The sequence below is a fragment of the Pelodiscus sinensis genome, chromosome 2 (genome assembly GCF_052426305.1).
Source record: "Pelodiscus sinensis isolate ZL-2025 chromosome 2, ASM5242630v1, whole genome shotgun sequence".
Taxonomy (NCBI): domain Eukaryota; kingdom Metazoa; phylum Chordata; order Testudines; family Trionychidae; genus Pelodiscus; species Pelodiscus sinensis.
The window spans coordinates 27168853-27188408 of NC_143053.1; the positions used below are offsets into that span (position 1 = coordinate 27168853).

A 19556-nucleotide genomic window follows, 5' to 3' on the forward strand; every position below is an offset into this window, starting at 1 on the left:
TATTATTGAGGCCAAGAGCTGTAAGAAAGTATTAGATAGCTATATAGATTAGATGGAATAAAAAAATTAGGGATATAGACTTTCCAAATATAAGTTTTATGCATTGATGGTTCTTCCAAGTTGTGGATCTTATTGTCTAAATGTTGCTATGAATTTTATATATCTATTATCTATATTCATTTCTGCATTAAAAGAATATACCTTGCATTAGACATTTTTATTGCTTTGCAATGTTGCCTATTACATTCTGACTGCCATAAACTTCATAAGCATTTATAACTTTGGATAGTTTCCATCACTGGAACACCATTCCTTTATTTCTTAATATAAGTTGTTTCAAATTTGTCCATATAATAAGAAATGCTGTATGGAACTAATCATACACTATTGAAGTCTCTGGAAAATTTGCCACTGACTAGTGTAAGCAGGACTATGTTCTACTTATACAATGATAGCACATGTAAGGATTTAGAAGCATTCTAAAAATGTATTGTGGTAAAATAAATGGCTATATCTTTGTTTTCCTGACATGAAAGGTGATCTGCAAACACTGTCAAAAGCCTGTAGCTTTTATAAACTCATTTTCAGGCTAGCATTGTTGAAATAGAAGCACTACAGTTTATTTTATGAATTAAAGGATATGAGTAAAAATTAAATACAACAATCTTTAGGCTAATTAAAAATGAGTTGCTTTCAAAGAAGTGATTAAACATTTTTATTGTGAGCCACAAATATATACCAAGCAACTAAATTTCTTTGGACTATCAAATGTATGAATTGAACAATATGCAATGACAACATAAAATATCTTTTTAAAAATAGTTATCCAGAGAAATTGCATTTCAGATCTTATGCTTTTTAATTCCGATTAAAAATAAGATATACCAGCTTATTTTCATCTTGTTTCACATGCATTAAATAAAATGAATGTTAGTTACACCCGTATGATTTGTTCTTTAACAAAAAGACAAGCTGTAACATGTAATTTAAAAATTACTTGTTCCTAACACACTGATTAACTTTAAAAATAATATTATTAAAAAGAAGTTTGTAGTTCTTTAGCAAAGTACCACAGATTACCAAAAAACTTCACTTTCTCTAGAGTTGACAGTTTTTAAGCAGATCTCCCCACTGAGTTATTACATTTGTGAGTTCTGTTAAATATTATGTCCCTATATACAGCTCTGAAGTGAGTTAATATAAGTGATAGCTAGCATCCATTTCAATTTGCAGAGAATTCATTTGAATTTTTAATAAATATTAAATCACTGCTTCCTCTATAATGTCAAAATATAGTTCTGTTATAATTAAAGTTGCAAGCTGCGCTGTAAACAGTTTAGCTACAGTTCTTTACTATTAGCTGTTTTTTAAAAACTAAATTGACTACTCTGCAGATCGATCAGCTATTTTATTTTTCAGAGCTAATGATCGACTACCTTTCAGGAGCTCCTTCTCCAAATCCAGAGCCTTCCTATGAATTTGTTTTTCTTCAATGTTTTCTTTCACCGTCTCATTAACAGATTCCGAGTCTTTATCATGCTTTCCCCTCTTGACTGTTCTCTGATCCACCACAGTGGAGTGATCTTAGGAAGTCATTTGACTGTCTTTCTTCTTTCCTTTATCTGTAAAACAGAGATAAAAGCACTTCTCTTACTTCTCTACTGATGAGGTGTGGTGGATGATAAGTACATTAAAGATTTTGAAGTGCTTTAAGATCTACTAATTAAATATACCATGTAAGAGTTAGGTATTATTATTAATTCCTCTTCTACACAAATCCCACTTTCATAGATGGAGAATATGCTGCAGCTGAAATATTTTTCTCCAGGAAGCAAGATTATCTCACTTCCATATCCTGTAATTTTCCTGATAGTCTAATTTCCATTTCTGGAGCTGCATCCTTGATAGACTAAGGTGTTGCTGGTGCAGAAAAGAGAACACTTGGATGAATTTGCAACTCTGTATCATCACTGTTCATCAACAAGGCATTTACTCTCAGATTATTAAATGACTCTGCAACATCAACATCCGTATGGATGCCTCATTGCTTCTGGATACCAAAATAATTTCTACTGCAAAAATCCATTGTTTATCTGTGTTGGGCAACATAACTGAATTCCCATCAGCTGGAAGCAGAGTTAGTTTCGAACAATCTATACATCTGTTATGTCCAGCCTTGTCTCTGAGATTCTACTAGATTGAACTAGCTAGGGACAAATAGGATCACAACACAATATTTTACAAATACCTGAGCCCTGGTCAGCACTAGGGCATTATTTAAATATAACCCCCCTGTCAAGGCTGGCATGACAAATGCAAGAGCACTCCAAAACCTTGCCTCTACAGGTTCTTGTATAAAAACTCTCCCCCCCCCCCCCATCCTAATACCCAGATTTTGGGGAATCCGCTGCCACCACCCAAGTAATTCCAAGAAAAAACAGGAAAGAGATCACTTGGGAAAATCTCCTCCCTAAGGTAAAACTCTCCCCCTGCCCCAACCTCTGTTTTAGTTGGAGTTGGGAAAAAACAGAGGGAATTCACAGACAACAATGGACTCTGCCCTTGTAACTAGGCGCTGAGTCCTAAGGACGCAACAATCAACCAATCTCAGTTAATTAGAAAACAATTCTTTATTATTAAAACAAACCTACAGTTTCAAGCAAAGTGAAGTGGCTAGATGGAAAGACCCATCAATTGATATAGATACTCAGGGAAACCGCCTAGTCTAAAACTTAGTTACAAAGAAAAAAAAACACAATTAACAGCTCAGACATTATTTCCAAAATCCCAAACAGGGAAAACAATAAATCCTAATGGATTAGCTAAACTTTTCCCTACTTACACATAGTAAGAAATCTATTCTTGGAGAGAGAAGTGTCTCCCATCTCCCTTAATACTTGGAAGAAACTGTTCTGCCTCTCAAACACAGAAGAAGAGAAAAAAGCCCTCTTTTCCAGTTTGAAATTCCTATCTGAATTGTTATTGGCTGACCACCTGATACCTGCTAGGTACAGTCACCGACTGCTGGTCAGCACTCCTGATTATGACACCTCCTTAGGTCAAATTTATAAGTGGAGTGGCCACACTACTAAGCTTGTTATTTTGAAATAATGGGCAGCTTATTTCAAAATCTATACTCCTTCTTTCCATGAGGAATAATGATAATTTTGAAATAGTTATTTTGAAATAGGATTAGTGTGGAACTCTGGTACCGCTATTTCAAAATAATTATTCCCCAGAGTAATTCAGACTAATTACTCCCTACTGCTTCCTGGGGGGTCTAAGTTAAGGTAGTGTATCCACATTAATGGAGCCTGCCTTGGACTAATTTCAAGGCTTCCCCATAGTGGGGACATTCTATTTCGATTTTGTAAAATTGGGAATTAATAAGTTGAATTTAGTTATTTAAAAATAATTTCCTAGTGTAGACATGCCCTTACAAACAAGATCAAGAACAAGAATAGGGTGAGACTATTACTGATTAATGAGGGGGAAACAATAATAGAAAATGCAACAATTGGTAAAGTGTTAAATCCTTTTTTAATTTGTTTTCATAAAAAAAATTAGCAGGAATCATTTGGCTGTCCTAATGAACATAAGGAGAAGAAGGATAGGATATGAAGCTAAATAGGGAAATAACATGTTAAGAATGACTTAGACAAGTGAGATGTCTTCATGTTTGCAGGGCCTGATGAGATACATTCTAGAATACTCTTCAGTTGGCTGAAGAGGTGAAGTCAGCAGCAGGGGAAACAGGGAAATCTGTGCCCATGTACTACACTGGCTCTAGCCCAAGGGCCTAACAGTGGTGGTGGGTTATCCTGTTGGGTGAGCAGATATCCCACTGTGACATGCTGACTAATGCCCTGACCACATGACCAGACTAATGTCTGGTTTCCCTGAGCTACTACTTACCCCTATCTGTCCATAGGGCTCCATTGCTCACTGATCCTTGGTCTCTTTGTGGTACTCAGAAAATGGCTATACTTGTCTGGCAGCAGTCCTAGGAGTGTTATGGGTGCTTATCTGGCAGCAATCTTAGCAGCTCCCCTTCCTCACCTCCAATGGCAGGGTTGGCCTACCTCAGTTTCTGATTTGGGAACCAGCAGTGAGGCAGAAACATCTGACTTCTTTCCTGGGTCTCTTCTAACCGAGCTAGAGGCCCTGCTTCTAATACTTTCTTTTCTACCTCTCTGCTTCTGGCATGAGGAGCAGGGCTTGCTTCAGTCCACTCACCATCATGACATGGCTTGGAGGGAAGCCACTCTGCCTCACTAAATACATTTATAAATTGTTCAGACAATGCTAAGTTGGGAGGGATGGCAAGTGCTTTGGGGGAAAGGGCTAGAATTCAAAATGATCTTGGCAAACTGGAGAAATAGTCTGAAATAAATAGGATGAAATTTTAACAAGAACAAATGAACGGTGCCACACCAAGGAAAGATGCACGAATACAAAGTGGGAAATGACTACCTAAGAGCTGGTACTGAAGAAAGGATTTAGTGATTGTAGTGAATCACAGACTAAATTAGAATCAACTATAAAACACCATTGTTGCTGATGCTAGCCCATTGGGGGCCCTAAGCAAAAATACTAATAATTAATAGGGGGCCCCTTTCGCTGCTTGGGGCCCTAAACAAATGTTTAGTCTGCTCATGCAAGGAAGAAATGAGAAACAACATGGGTGAGGTAATATCTTTTATTGGACCAACTGCCGTTCGTGAGAAAGCTTTAGATTAGGGTTCCTCAACAAGTGGCCCTTGGATTGCATGCAGCCCATGGACAGTTTGTTTGCAGACCATGGCCTGGTTGGGGTAGTGGGTCTCAAAGTGCGGGGGCCACAGCAGGAGCTCACCCTCCCTCTTCCATGCAGCGGGGGGTTTGGGGTTTGGACTACTGCGTCTATATGCGGCGACTTAATTCGGGCTACTGGCTTTTTTAAATGGTGACTGGCCGCGAATATGATAATCATGCACGGGATATTTAAATCTTGCACTTCATTAGCAACTTCAGTATGCTTCATTTGCCTCCCTAGTTCAAACTAGGGGGTAAGTGTAGACATACCCTAACTGAAAAAACAGTGAAAAGTCCCACAGCACCTTAGAACTAATTTGCAAGCTCTTTGAAACATGCCAATGTCTATAAATCCTGAAGCCATGTGTTAATTTGTTTTGGGGCTTCTACTTTCCTCCAGTGGAAGAAAGCTAATGCACTACCTTTTTACAGCACCTTTGTAGTCAGGAAGGATTCCTCACAGCAACTAGTCACAGGTGTCTTGTTTTAATATATTTTATTTCCCACATATGGACTGCTTAAAATATATGTATATATTGTATGAGGGTTTTTTTTTTTGTATTCATAGTGTATATTGACACATTACCTCAATATTGGTGATGCACATAAGACAATTCAATCCACTCAAAAGAAAATTCAGCCCGCTCAAGGATAGAAAATGTTAGAGGGAACACTACTTTACACCCATGGGAACTCTGTCTGGTGGGAGGAGCTGAGCAGAAGCTCAGCCCCCAAGGGTGCCATGGACTGGACCCCGTGGTATCATATCCCCTGAAGAGTTGGACACCCTGGGGTCACCTACCTGCCCACCCCTGCCTTGCCGCACCAAGCCTCCATTCCCTCTACCCCTCCATTTCCCTGAATCCCCCTGCGCCACCTTGACCCCAGCCCTGTTCCAAGGTGCACCCTTTCCCCCATCTTCCTGAACCCCCTCAGCCACTCTGCCCCCTAGCTTTAGCCCCAGGCACTCCTTGTCCCCATCTCCCTGCCGGTGGCCAGACACACTACCACCAGTCTGCTCCTGCTTCCAATGTTGCTCCTTGAACCCTCCCTTGCTCCTGCTCATTACCCCTGGCCAGACACCCTACTCCCAGCCTGCTTCTGCACCTTACCTCCCACCCAGTCCTTAGAATCATAGGACTGCAGGAGACCTCAGGAGGGTTGAGTCCAGCCCCCTATCTAAAGCAGGACCAATCCCAACTAAGTCATCCCAGCCAGGGCTTTGTCAAATTGAGACTTAAGAACATCTAAGGATGGAGATTCCACCACCTCCCTAGGTAACCCATTCCAGTACTTCACCACCCTCCTGGTGAAATAGATTTTCCTAATATCCAACCTAGACCTCCCCCACTGTAATTTGAGACCATTGCTCCTTGTTCTGCCATCCGTCACTACTGAAACCTTGCACCCTCATCTCCTTCTGCATCCCACCTCCCTCCCAGATCCTGAACCCCATTCCTATCCCAATCACTGGCAGCCCTGTCCTGCACACTGAACCCCTCATTTTGTCCCCACCGCAGAGCCAAAGGGGGTCCATAAAATCCACTAACTCCAGAACCCCAGAAAAATAAATGTGGCCTATGTGAAGCCCTTCAGTCCTCCCTGTTTCTTCCTCTTCTGAATCTCCTTACAATGTCTAAGTAAATTCTAGGTTTCAGTCCTCATCTTCAATTTCCTCCAAGGAACTGACTCAAAGTTACATTAAGGGACTTCTCCCCTCACCCCAAATGATCATCACCCCTCCATGACAACAATTGCAACAAAACAGTTAAACTGTCAGTCTCAAGCATGAGATGGAGCTTTCTAGGGAACTGGCCCATGAACTTGGAGCTCACTCTTGATTGGGTTCAAGATGATTGTAATCTTCAGCGTGACAAGCACAAAATGCAAAACTCCATTCCCCAGCATTCCCACAATAATGGCACATTAAAAATACAGTACAAACTAAACAATATACAGTCCGTGCATACTAGAGGGAAATGAGACTATGAAAGAAGTTCCATATTATTGTATTTTGGGAGGCATTGAACACCAAGAGGATGTAAGCCACAAAGGAAATAGATTCTCTCCATCCCACTTGCTCTGTTATGTCATAACACTTTATTTACCTATTCTCTTCCACTTATCTTCCCCGTCCTCATTGCCCTCCATACCTGGGGAATTGTGTTTGCCCTAATGAAACTCGCACTTCCCTTTGAGTCACTGGTTTATTTATCTTATTTAAGCCTCACCGTAAAAACTTCCCTTTCTCTTTTGCTGATGATGGACTTCCTCCTTAAAATATTTGGCAAAATAGTGTAAAGGACACTGTATAAAAATAAATTGTATTATACCATGGAAATGTAATTTAGATGAGGTCTAGGTGATAATTACATTTTTTCTCTTTTAAGACTGGTTTTATTTGTTGTAAATAAGTCACTTACAACATAAAAGAAAATTAGTTTTAGCCAGAAAAAATACTGGTGATGAAAGAAATATAAAATATCTGAGGAATTACGTTACATTTCAAAAGTATTCCAGTAAAAAGGGATGACCAGAATCTTTATATTACAGAACTATACAAAAGTAAAGCCATCTACAAAATCTCATAATAGATTTAGACAGACTTTGCTGACCAGAAACATTTATTTTGAAGTTCCAAAAAGTGAATCTTTTTTACAATCCCCATATCCAAACAAAAGGAAGTGACTGATGTAAACAGATTAAACTCCACTTATTTAACACCTTTCATCTGAGGCTATCACAGCTCTTTACTAGCACCATGTAGGTATCAGCAGGTGGCATTGTTACATATAACCTGTGTCTAGACTACACCTCTCTGTCGACAGAGAGATGTAGATTAGGCACGTTGAAATTGCTAATGAAGCAGGGATTTAAATATCCCATGCTTCATTAGCATAAACATGGCCTCAGCCTTTTTTCGACACGGAGCTTTTTCGAAAAAAATGGCAGTCTAGATGGGGATCTGTCGAAAAATAAACCCTTTTTCGACAGATCCTATAAACCTCATTTTTTTGACGTGCCTAATCTACATTTTGACATGCCTAATCTACATCTCTGTGTCGACAGAGAAGTGTAGTCTAGACGTACCCATAGATTACTTAGCATGAGAGGAAATGCTCAGAGTTTGGAAGATGCTGCAGAGTGTTTATTCTTCTGAAACAAAGTTCTGCTAGAGGTAATGATCTCTGAAGATGAAGATACGTAAACAGCAGAAAAGTTTGATCTTTGCCAGCATCTCAGATTACACTTAAATCCTGAGGCAGATTTGCTCTCTGAGCCAAGATTCCTGACAGAAGGGATTATTTGCCTGCTATTTAGCTACATGTGGATGAAACAAGATATACAGATTTTGTGTCACTGCTTGTCCACTCTGTAGCTATCCTTCAGGACATCTACTAGCACTCAGCAGATGATGGTGTCAGATTGGGACAATGATGATGAAAGAAGGGGCAGAACTAGATTTCATTAATTAAGGCTCACCTTTTCACAGTGGGTATCATTAGACCGATTTTACAGACTAAGTGAATTGTCCAAAGTCACAGAGAAACTCTGTGTGACAGAGGGGAATATTTATTATAGCTATTACTTAAAAAGTGTAACAGGTGGTAAAACAAACAAACATGAAAACAGAAGAGACAGATTTTGATCTCACTTATGGTGTAAATCTTCAGAACCCCGTATTGAGTGCTGTTCTTACACTGCAGCTCCACCTTTAGGTTTGTATGGAGCTAAATATCTTCAAAGATGTGGGTGTCCTGGTGTACCCTGTGACACAAAAGACCTGAGTCTCAGCACCTCTCAAAGGGTCAAGGGCTCTGGAAAGAACTTGATAAGAATTTAAACTCTGCTGTTATCCCTCCATCCCAAATGATGTTAGCCATTTTTGCAACTATACTGCATTGTTGACTCATATTCAATTTATCAGAGAGGTAGGCGTGTTAGTCTGAATCTGCAAAAGCAGCGAGGAGTCCTGTGGCACCTTATAGACTAACTGACAAAGTGGGTCTTTGCCCACAAAAGCTTATGCTCCAACACTTCAGTTAGTCTATAAGGTGCCACAGGACTCCTCACCGCTTTTGCAGATTCAATTTGTGATCCACTATAACCCCAAGTATTCAGCAATACCACCACTTACCTAATACCTAACCAGTTATTCCTCAAGTTGTAGATGTCCTTTTAGATTTACCTTTCTAGGGCTGCATCTAGATTGCAGAGTTAAATTGGAAAACGATACCCAATTTGTGGTATGCAAATTGCGTATCTTTTTCTGATTTACTTTCAAAAGAGGCTTTTTCAAAATCTGGCACATCTAAACAGTGTCAAATTTTGGAAAAAAAAGTGCTCTTTCAACACATCCCTTATTCTTCACAGAACAAGGTTTACAGGGATGATAAAAAAGCATGTCCGCTTTTTCAAAAAAAATTTCTGAGGTACCCCAGAGAAGCAATGCAGTCTAGACATAGCCTAAGTGTAGAACTTAGACTTATATTTGCTAAATTTAATCTTGTTGATTATTGAATAGTTCCCTAATTTTTCAAGATAATTTTGAACACTAATCCTGTCCTCCATTCGCAAATTTTAAGAGTGTATTCTTCAAGTCATGAATGTAAATATTGAATGGTACCAGACCCATGACTGCTCCCTGTGAGACCTTACTTGAGCCATGCTCCAGACTATCAGGAATCTATTGATAACTAGACTTTGAGCATGGTCTTTCAATCAGTTGTTCACACTGTAATATTAATGCCATGTAGACCACATTTCCCTTGTTTGCTTATGAGAATGTCACATAGGACTATGTCAGAAGTCTTACTAAAATAAAGATATACCACATCTACTGCTTTTCCCTATTCACTACACTAGTAAGCCTATGAAAGAAGGATGTTAGGTTAATTTGACATGATTTGTTTTAAACCAATCCATGCTGGCTATTCCTTGTAACGTATTATCACCTCAGTGCTCATAGACTGATGGTTTAATAATTTGTGCCAATATCATGCAAAATATGAAAGTTAAGCTAACTGTTCTATAAGTAGCTGCAGAGTCGGAGACTTCAAATGTTACATGATTATTATTAATGAAGAAAGCCATTTGTTCAGTGGCCTGCCTAAATAAATAGTATCTCAGAGCTTGAGAAAAGGATAAGTATGTAAAGCCAAATGTAAAACTGAATGAGATTTGAACATTAAAATGAATCTCAAAGCAAGCTAAAGAATGTCTCTCTACTACCAACTATAAACGGGGACAGTGATACAAGGTGCCAAACTGAATCAATTTCAAACCAAATGAAGTCATTTTCTTTGCTTCCTAGCTTTCTCATCATGAATTCTCTCATCCTGCTGCAGCCACTTAGTCTTAAGCAATGAAAGCTGACTAAAGTACCCTTAAGCTGCTGTTCTAATCATGTTTTCCAAGTCATTTCCTGTTTTCCTGCTGATATCATAAACAGCCTTGCCAAAAACCGTTTTCATCTAGAGGAGGAGAGATTCAACCTGTAGTTAATTAAGTTCTTATAGCTGATACTCAATCTGATAGCTGCTGCAGGTATTAGCAGGTTGAATATTTACAAGATTAATTAAAATACACAAAATTACAACCTTTCTCTCTTCATTTAAATAATGTTAAGGTTAACTTGTGACACCATGGAATACATTTTCATAAAGATTCACACTTTAAACTGGCAATTGCATGCCTAATTGGGCACAAAGTAATAATTGCATATGCTTAGGCACATTCAACAGGTGCCACTTCAGAGAATTAGAAACTAGCAAATGCCACAATGAGAGTTTACAAACTACTACATGCATAAAGAGAGAAAGACTATTCCGATGATCTGCAGTACTGTTTATGTCATTTTGATATATTTATTAGTGGTCCTAAGAGTGAATAATTTGGTGGCAAAATTTGCAGATGATATAGAAGTTGAGTCAGTCAAGAAAAGAAGTATGTGTGGCATTCCTGAAAGACCAAGCAAAACAGGACAATTGGCAGCATGATAGCAAATTGAATTAATGGTTGACAAATTCAAGGTAATGCAATAAATTGGACTGTTTATACACATTGCTGGGTTTTATATTTATTCATGAAAGAGCCCTAGGATAGACATTTCAAAAGTGTATGCATTATGTAGGACCTAATTCTCAATGATATTCACTATGATTTAGATTTCTAACAATAGATGTTTTAGAAAATATTACCGATAGGCATCACTGTGGACAGCTCAAGTAAAAACACAATAGGGGTACAGAAAGAAACAAAAAATGTGTGATGGTGGAAAATACTGAAAATACTACATTGCCATCAAAACTGATGGTTAGTGTTCATCAAGATCATTGGGGAAAATTCCAAAGTGACACAGCATTCTGATAGATCAAGTACCATCCAAATTAATGTCTAAATAAGTTCTTAAAATGGTCTCTCAGGTTGTTCAGTGTCTATCATTGATGATCTTATTGTGCCACCAAAGATTTTGGTGACAATGTGATCACTGACCATGTAACAACATTCCTTAGTAAATATGCTTCATAATATTTTGGTCTTCAATCCTTATAATATGGACATACTGTATCATGACCAGTGGAATTGGAAGGAGAAAGCAAGTGTTCCCTGGGGTGGACTGATATTCATGGTACAGCAATAGAACAGAGAATGTAATACATTCCATTGGAAGCAACTCATCCACATGAGCAGAGTCACCCTCACATTTTAATAAATTGCCACTTGTTCAACATTTACTTGCATTCTTTCTGAATGAAACATTGACCTAGAAAGCTGCAGGAAATTTAATTTTGGTCACCTCTAAGATTTAAAAAAAGATACTGTGCAAATGGAAGGATTCTAAAGATATGTGCCAAAATAATTAGCAACTTGAATGCAAAGGTTTCCACATGACAAAACAGTAAAATCTTAGGAGTGTTGCTTTGTTTGGACAGGGGCAAATAAAATGGATCAGAGTACTGGATATATAAAAGGCTAAATTATATGGTACAGGTTAAATTGGACAGTTTCCATTTCTTCTATCTTTATGCAACAGAAGGTGATACTCAATTAATTTGAAAGGCAACAATTTTTAAGATGATACAAAAATAATTTTATAGGACACATTTAATTTGTGGAACTCGTTGCTGCAAGCCATCTTTGAAGTTAAGAGCTGAGTAAGATTGTAGTAAGAACTGGACATTTATATGGCTAATGAGGTCTTTCACCATTACCTGACCAGAAAAACAGTTTACAAAATATTGAAGCTCTTGAATCAGGGCACAAAACAGTCATTAGTTGCCCAGCATTCGGAAGACAATTCCCTTGGGCAAGCTTTTATGAGATTATACCTTCTTGGATTTCTCTGAATGACCAAATGCTGGTCAATGTCCAAAACAAGATACTGGAATAAATGTATAACTAGTTTTTTCTAGGCAGGCAGACAAATTTTAAAAACTCTCTAAATTGTTCTAAATTGTTCAGTGTGAATTCGTCACAGCACAGTCATCAAATATACTATTATCTGGTACCATTCCCTTCTTGAATGTGGGGAGATACAATGGTAGTATTGTTGTTAGCTTCATGCAATCCTCAGATATCTTTTCTTGGCTCTAGCAGTTTTCCATACATAGAAGCTGGGGGAACCTTGCCCTGCATCAGTTCACAATATTTCCACAGCTACTATTCCTTCCTGCCCAGAGAGATGGACTAAATGCGAGGAAGTCAGGGTGGGTAAAGGGTTGTTGCTTACATCCAAGTGTGCTAGAGACAGTGGGGAAGCCACCAGGAAGACATGGGTTGGATTTGGTGGGCATTTGGGGCCAGATTTTTGGAAGTTAGTTTCCAGATTTAGACTTACAGGAGTGAGGCATGTTTACAAAAGGGTCCAATTTGTGTTTCTCACATAGTTTCCCTGATTATTGCCTGGCTCAGTTAACACCCCTTGCATAACTAAGCACTTGACTGGGATCACAGATCAGAGATGTAGATATACAAACAACTAGAGATGTAAAAGTGATTGCAATCATTGGTGGGTGCAAAAATGGAGGAGGCCTGGTTAAATCTGCACTAAACTATCCAGCTTCCAATCCCTCTCACATGTATCTTGCTGTAGTTTTTTTCTTAGGGAGAGACAGCAACAAAACCTGTATTTTTAATTTGGGATTCAGCCAAGGGATTTTCTGTTTCCAGTGGGTTTTTGTCTTATACATACAGGCATTCTAATAAACTGTAAACATGCATTATTGGTAACTCAGGCTATGTCTAGACTGCAAGCCTCTTTCGAAAGAGGCTTTTTCGAAAGATACTTTCAAAAAAGCCTCTTTCAAAAAAGAGCATCTAGACTGCAAGCAGTTCTTTCGAAAAAGCAAGCCACTTTTTCGAAAGAAAGTACCCAGGCAGTCTGGATGCTCTCTTTCGAAAAAGCCCTGTTTGCATTCAAGAACGCCTTTTTTCGAAAGAGCACTTTTGAAAAAAGGCGTTCTTCCTCGTGAAATGAGGTTTTCCGCCGTCGAAAGAAAAGCCGCGTTCTTTCGATTTAATTTCGAAAGAACGCGGCTGTAGTCTAGATGCAGGAGAAGTTTTTTCGAAAAAAGGCTACTTTTTTCGAAAAAACCCTTGAGTCTGGACACAGCCATGTTTTTGTTAATGTCTGTTTTGTTAATGTCTGACTGTTAATGTCTGTAACAAGTTTACAGCCATGTTTTTGCTACTCTAAAATCATATTGGTTTTTACTAATGGTTAAAAACATTTATGTAACTAAAAGGAACAGAACAATAAAATAACTTGAAAAACAGTATGGAAAACGTGACCCTGAATATATACATATGTGGTAGTATTGTTGTTTGCTATCACCACTTTGTTGACCTTATATTGGGTATGTACTGAAATGTAATCAGACATGACTGGATTGAAATTTGTAAAATCTTTTGTTTAATGGTTATCAAAGTTTAACAGAATACTTCTTATAACACTCTTTATGAGTGTCAAACCCTGAAGGTAGGGATTACAGATAAGCTTCTGTCTGCTATACTGTATTTGGTACATTAAGGAGCATGGATATGAATCCAAGAAAAATGTGATGGGAAATTCAGGCTTTGGGATTAGTTATGCATTTGTTAAATGCTTGTTATTTGAATGCTAAATTATATTTGCACAACAGACTGCATGTTTTATTTATTAGCTCATGAAACAGAGTTGACCCATCGGTTTATTTCAGAGGCTGGTTTAATGTGCAATGATTACAGAATTATGGATATAAAATGTATGTGTTATACTCTGAAAGTGAAGTCTTTGGATTTGCTTGTCTCTTATGAATGTATGCCAGAGCTTAATTGTGGAGGAAAAGAAGGGTTATTAAACAATAGAACTCTTTATAAAAGGTTAAGATTTTTCCCTGGGTTTGCAAAAGAGCTAGGCAGTGAAACTAGTCAAGTATATTAAATCTCCTTAAAGACAGAGTGTAGGATTTCCTCATGTAAATATTTTAGGAAACATTGGAAAACTGGAACATAGCACATACTTATTGTTATTAACATACGTTGTTTGCTAGAGTCAAATTATAGTTGTTTTTAATTTTAAGAAGAAAACTGGACTATAATTCCAGTTAATGACACTAGGATAAGCTAAACAAAAGAGACACAATAGAACTGGGCATGTTAGCAAAGCTAAGAGTATTGAAATTTGAGTATAACTCTTTACTAAAAGGAGATGTGGCACTACAGGCAATGAATTTGTGCATGCCATTAGTTTGCAGCATATTGTTTAGGTGATTTCACAGCTCACAAGTCAAATGAAGTCTCACAAATGAATTGCCATAACAGCTTGCTATTCCTGCTGTTGCCACCACCCTCAGATAAGACAGCTCCTAAATCAATTCATGACTGTTCAGCCATTTCACACAGACTGTCTCAAATACTTAAAAACCACATCGCCCAAAGGGGAGTTTCTGGAATTAAATAGCTCTGAGCCTTCTTTTGTATTTCAATGTAACCAAATTACAAAAATGTGTCTCATTCTTCTGGAAAGTAGCATAATACTGATCTCCTCTAAGGATTTTTACCCTCACAAAAAGATCAATTTCCTAAAGTGTAAAATGTATAACCCTTTTGCAAGCTGCCAATGACAGCAACAAAGTCCAAGTTTCATCTGTCAAGGGACCCTCTTCTTACTGTAATAAAGTATCGGCTCAAGGCCCACTGAAAGCCATGCTAGCATCTCTGTCTGGGAAAATAAAATAAATGTTCTGGTCACCTTTGCAGGCTGTTTAATTTCAATGGTTCTTGGAAACCAAGATGTAAAGGGGGGAGGGGGAATTAACAGAATTGACAGGTCCTGGGCAAGGTGTGGGGGAGGGGTAAGGCTGGGGGCAGCTAGCCCTCAGTGACACCTGGACCACACTGGGCCCCACCAGCCAGCTCTTCAGTGGCCCTTTTAAGTCTCCAGGCCCTGGGTCAGTTGTTAATTTTGCCTCCTTAATCGCTTTTGAAAATTCCACTACATAGCTAAATACATTTGAAAATCTGCCCTACACTCCTTTGGGACCATAGAACCTTATTTATCCTCTTTTTAGGAGGGGATGAAGGGAAACGCAGTCAAAAGTATATTAAAAAAAAGAATTAAGGACAAGAAACTGAAGAGAGAAAATGAATGCATCAAGAGCTGAGTCCACTCAAATAGTTATTATCCATCTCAATTAGTTGGATAGGTTTTAAAACTCTTATTCCCACCACACCAATTTAATAGTCCATTCCTGTGTCCTCTTAAAATCAGGGGTAATCAAGTTGTAGCAAGGGGTTGATTTCCTTTGTCTCTTTGCTCTAGTCCAGAAAAAAAATTGCCAAGTCCTGCACCAGGGAGTTCAGTTTTGTAATATTAAGCTCTGTTTCTTCCTGCCTGGTGGGCTAGGGCATATGAGTGGTCGATGAACCATGGGCTTAGGAAAGAGTGCACCTTCATGTCTTTCCTCTTTCTGCTTGGGGCTGTACCCTTCCCGCCCTTGCCAGAGCCCAGAGGCCCTGCCATTCCTGCCGTTCTTTGAGCCCAGAGCCCCCACTCCAACCCCTCCAGTTCTGGGTAGACAATCCCAGCTTCCTATAGCTGCTCAGTCTCCATGGCTGAGTGCCACACAGGGCTGACTGCAGTGGGTCCTTGGGGAGAGAAGTAGAAGGGCAGAGTTGGGAGGGCCATCATTCTCTGGCAACCCTGGCTCTTGCGCCTGTGGTTCAGAGCCCCAGGCATAAGGGTAGGAAAATCCGCAGCAAACGACAGCATGAGCCTAGGGTTGGAGTGTGGGTGGAGCCATGCAGGCAGTTTGGGGAGGCACAGCCTTCCTCTGCCTTTCATACCCACCACCCATGCTGGGGCAGCATGAAGTCATCTCCATTCTGCTGCTGGCTGGTCAGGCTTCAAAGTAAGATCAGTTCTCTACCCCACTGCCTCTGTAGTTCTGGTCATAACCAGATCTACACAGTTTCTGCTGCTGGCTTAATCAGAGTCTACTCCACGCTTCTCTAAAACTCGACTGCTGCTGTTACAGTGCCGGAGATTCACCCTGCACAGGGCACAGAATCTTCAAGTAGGGAATTGACTCTCTAATGTTCTTATGCTCTTTCACATGCACCACAATAGTAATAATCACTTAGCATTTACAAAATCAAAATGTAAAAAATACTAATCAAAGCAAGCAAAATTAAGTGCAGGTTGGACCTCCCTGATCCAGCACCTTTGGAACCTGAGCTTTCCCGGACCAGGGAGTTTGCTGGACGAGGAGAGGTCAGTGCTCCTTTGCTGCCTTCCTTCCGGGCTCCTTTCCTTCGGGCTCCCGGCCCTGTCACTGGCCCCCTTAACACTGGCCTGGCACAGGTCCCCACCCTGCTGCCTGCCTGCTCCCTCAGGGTCTGCTGGGCTTCCTGGTGGGGACTGCTTGGCCACTGACGTCCCCGCTGCTGCAGGGTCTTCCCCAGGATTCCAAGTTGGGCCACCCAGCACTGCTTGCCCAGCTGCTGCCCAGGGGTCTCTAGCCAGGGTACCCAGCTGCCCCACCCCACTGCTAGGGCTGGCCCCTCTGCTGCTGGGGATTCTGGCCTCCCACCTCCACCAGCTCTGCTTCATCCAGGGGGTTCCCCAGCAGAAGCTGCCTCATCACCCTGACCCTGCTGCCACTGGGAGTTTGCCACGATTCCTGGCTGAGGCTGCCCGGCTGCAGGTGACTACACTGCAGCGAGGGGTTCCCCAGCTGGGGCCGGGATTCCCTGGTTACCTGGCCCCACTAACACCGGTGGTTCCTCAGCTGGGGTGGGACATGGGGCTTCCCAAATGCTGCCTCTCCCGCTGATGCTGGGGTTCCCTGCAGGACCACAGATGTTGCTGGAGCAGAGAGTCCTGGATTTGGGAGGTTCAGCTTATTAGAAAGAATCATAAGTAAGTCATTATTGTTCATGGAAATGAAGCTGACAGTCCTAGCTTTTCCCCATCTCCCCAAAAGAGTGAGCAGAATGTTTTGTTAAAAACAGATGGGCCTTTTAGACACAGATCAAAGTAGTGGCAATGTGAGCAGGGGGAAAGAATCAACCACAGTCCGTGGGTAAATGCCAGACAGAGTCTGGAGCCCTTAGATGGGAGTTTGACTGCAGCAGAGGAAAAAGGGTCAAACTGAATTCCTGCATCAAGGAACTATTGATAGCAATTGTTATTGCTTCTGGTAAGCACAGAAGAATCTTCCAGATTGAACCTTCTGAGCTTCAGAATGGATGCCAGTACTCTAACCCTAAATGCTCACTCAGCAAAATAGAACTTACATCATAATGTCACAATTCTCAAGAATATTGATCATTCTACACGCTGATAACAGAAATAATAGGACTATTCAGATTTTGTGTTACATTCTGGGAGCAATGTTACTAGAAAGATAAACTCATTAGAGAGATTCCAGACATGAGGTACCAAAATGTTACACAGCTAAGAGAGCGCAGTAAAGAAAAATTAAAAGTGAATAAAGTGGTCAGCATCAAAATGCTCACATATACTGCTTGCAAACAATATTATTTTCAGTAGCAGAGCACTTAAATAGTGACCTCTGTAGCATGGCTAAATTGCAGCTTCAAGGGATGTGATAATAATATATATGTATTTGAAGGGCATAATAAAAGTAATGAAGGGGAACAATTATTTAGCATAATAAAAAGGAATGTAACTAGGAATGATCGAGTTGAATTAAGAAGCAGGAAATTGAGGCCGAATAGCAGAAAAGAATTCCTGACAGACATATATCAGCCTGTACTCATTAGTAGAAACTTCAGAGCTTAGCTCAGTTAAAACCATGCAGAAGAGCGTTCTAGTAAGTGTACAATGAGGACAAGTCTAATTTGGCAGAATGTCCTTACAGTTTTATGTTGATGTGTTACACCTTTTCTTCCTTACAATGCAAGTGATTTCAGGCAATGCAATTGGGAAATCACCAAAGCTGGGACACATGATTCACTGCCCACAGGATGTATGCAACCCCCTGCTTATTCAATCCTGTCTCCATATAGTGGTGGTTAGGCCACCTAGAGATTGATGTGCTTGTGAAACCCCAGTTTGGAATTCTGGCTATAATACATTTGGGGTTGTTTTAACCTAGATGCCAGCAACCATGAATTCTGATTAGATGACAAGACTACTTCACCTTTTCTCAGACAACCCCTTAAAGTCTCTTTGCTGTCCTCCTTCTGTTGCAAGCACTTTCCCACATAAAGGTGATGACTACGAATGGGGCCTTCACTGCAGGCCCATTTCAATCAGCTTTGAGCAGAGCATTGGGACTTGGCCCAGGATCCAGTGAAGCTCTGAGGCTCCATGCATTATCAAAGCTCCCCACCAGACTCTCAGCAGAAACTTCTGGCTTTCTAGCAGCAATCTAGTACAAGTGCCTAATCTGGACAGAACGTCATAAAACAATTTCAGCTTCTTTCCTAAGGCTACATTTAGACTACAGGCTTCTTTTGGAAAAAGGTTTTTTTCAAAAGAGATCTTCTGAAAAAACTTCTTCCGAAAAAGAGTGTCCACACTGCCAAAGTGCATCAAAAAAGTGATCTGCATTTTTTAAAGTGAGCATCCAGATTGAATGGATGCTCTCTCGCATGTAAGAGCTCTCTCGCAAAAAGGCTTCTACCTTGTAGAATGAGGATTACCAATGCTGGAAAAAACCCTCTATTTTTTCAATTTTCTTGTGGAAGAATACAATTGCAGTGTGGACGTTCCTCAAGTTTTGCTGGAAAAATGGCCGTTTTTCCAACAAAACTCTATAGTGTAGACATACCCCAAATGAAACTTGTCCCATGCTTTCGTTGTATTCCATGCTAGTGGAAGTCTCTCTCCCTTCCTCAAGGCATGATGGGAGTTATGGTTTCTCAAAGCCTGAATTGCAGCACTTAGAAACTTCCCAACTGCAACATTCCCAATAAGTTCAGAGGCCACTCTAGTGAAAGGTACCTTCATATGTTTCTATGATGTGCCAAGAGGTATTGATAACCTCCTGTGTCACTCAAAGTTATGAGAGAAGGACTCTGGACCCTGTCTTTCCAGGAGAATCCCTTTATTACAGAAATAAGAATAATACTTACTTGAGACTATGGAGAAAATGATCGCTCAGATTAAGTGATCTAAGAAATCGAAAGGTGACTTCAACATTGTCTCATTAATGCTTTATTCAAGATCGCACATGACTCTTTATGCTCCAAAATCCTTAGTTAAACACCTGTTTGATTTTCAAAATTTACCTTACTGAAAGACATTGGGC

At 40.0% G+C, this 19556-nt stretch overlaps 1 long non-coding RNA gene across 1 annotated transcript in view; it reads right to left on the minus strand.

The window, feature by feature from the left end:
- Window positions 1-745: 745 nt before the first annotated feature.
- LOC142826697 (uncharacterized) overlaps window positions 746-19556 on the minus strand; it is a 193750-nt gene continuing 174939 nt past the window's right edge. The window contains exon 3 of the long non-coding RNA XR_012900900.2: window positions 746-1622. This is a non-coding gene — a long non-coding RNA (uncharacterized LOC142826697). The remainder of the gene's footprint in view (window positions 1623-19556) is intronic.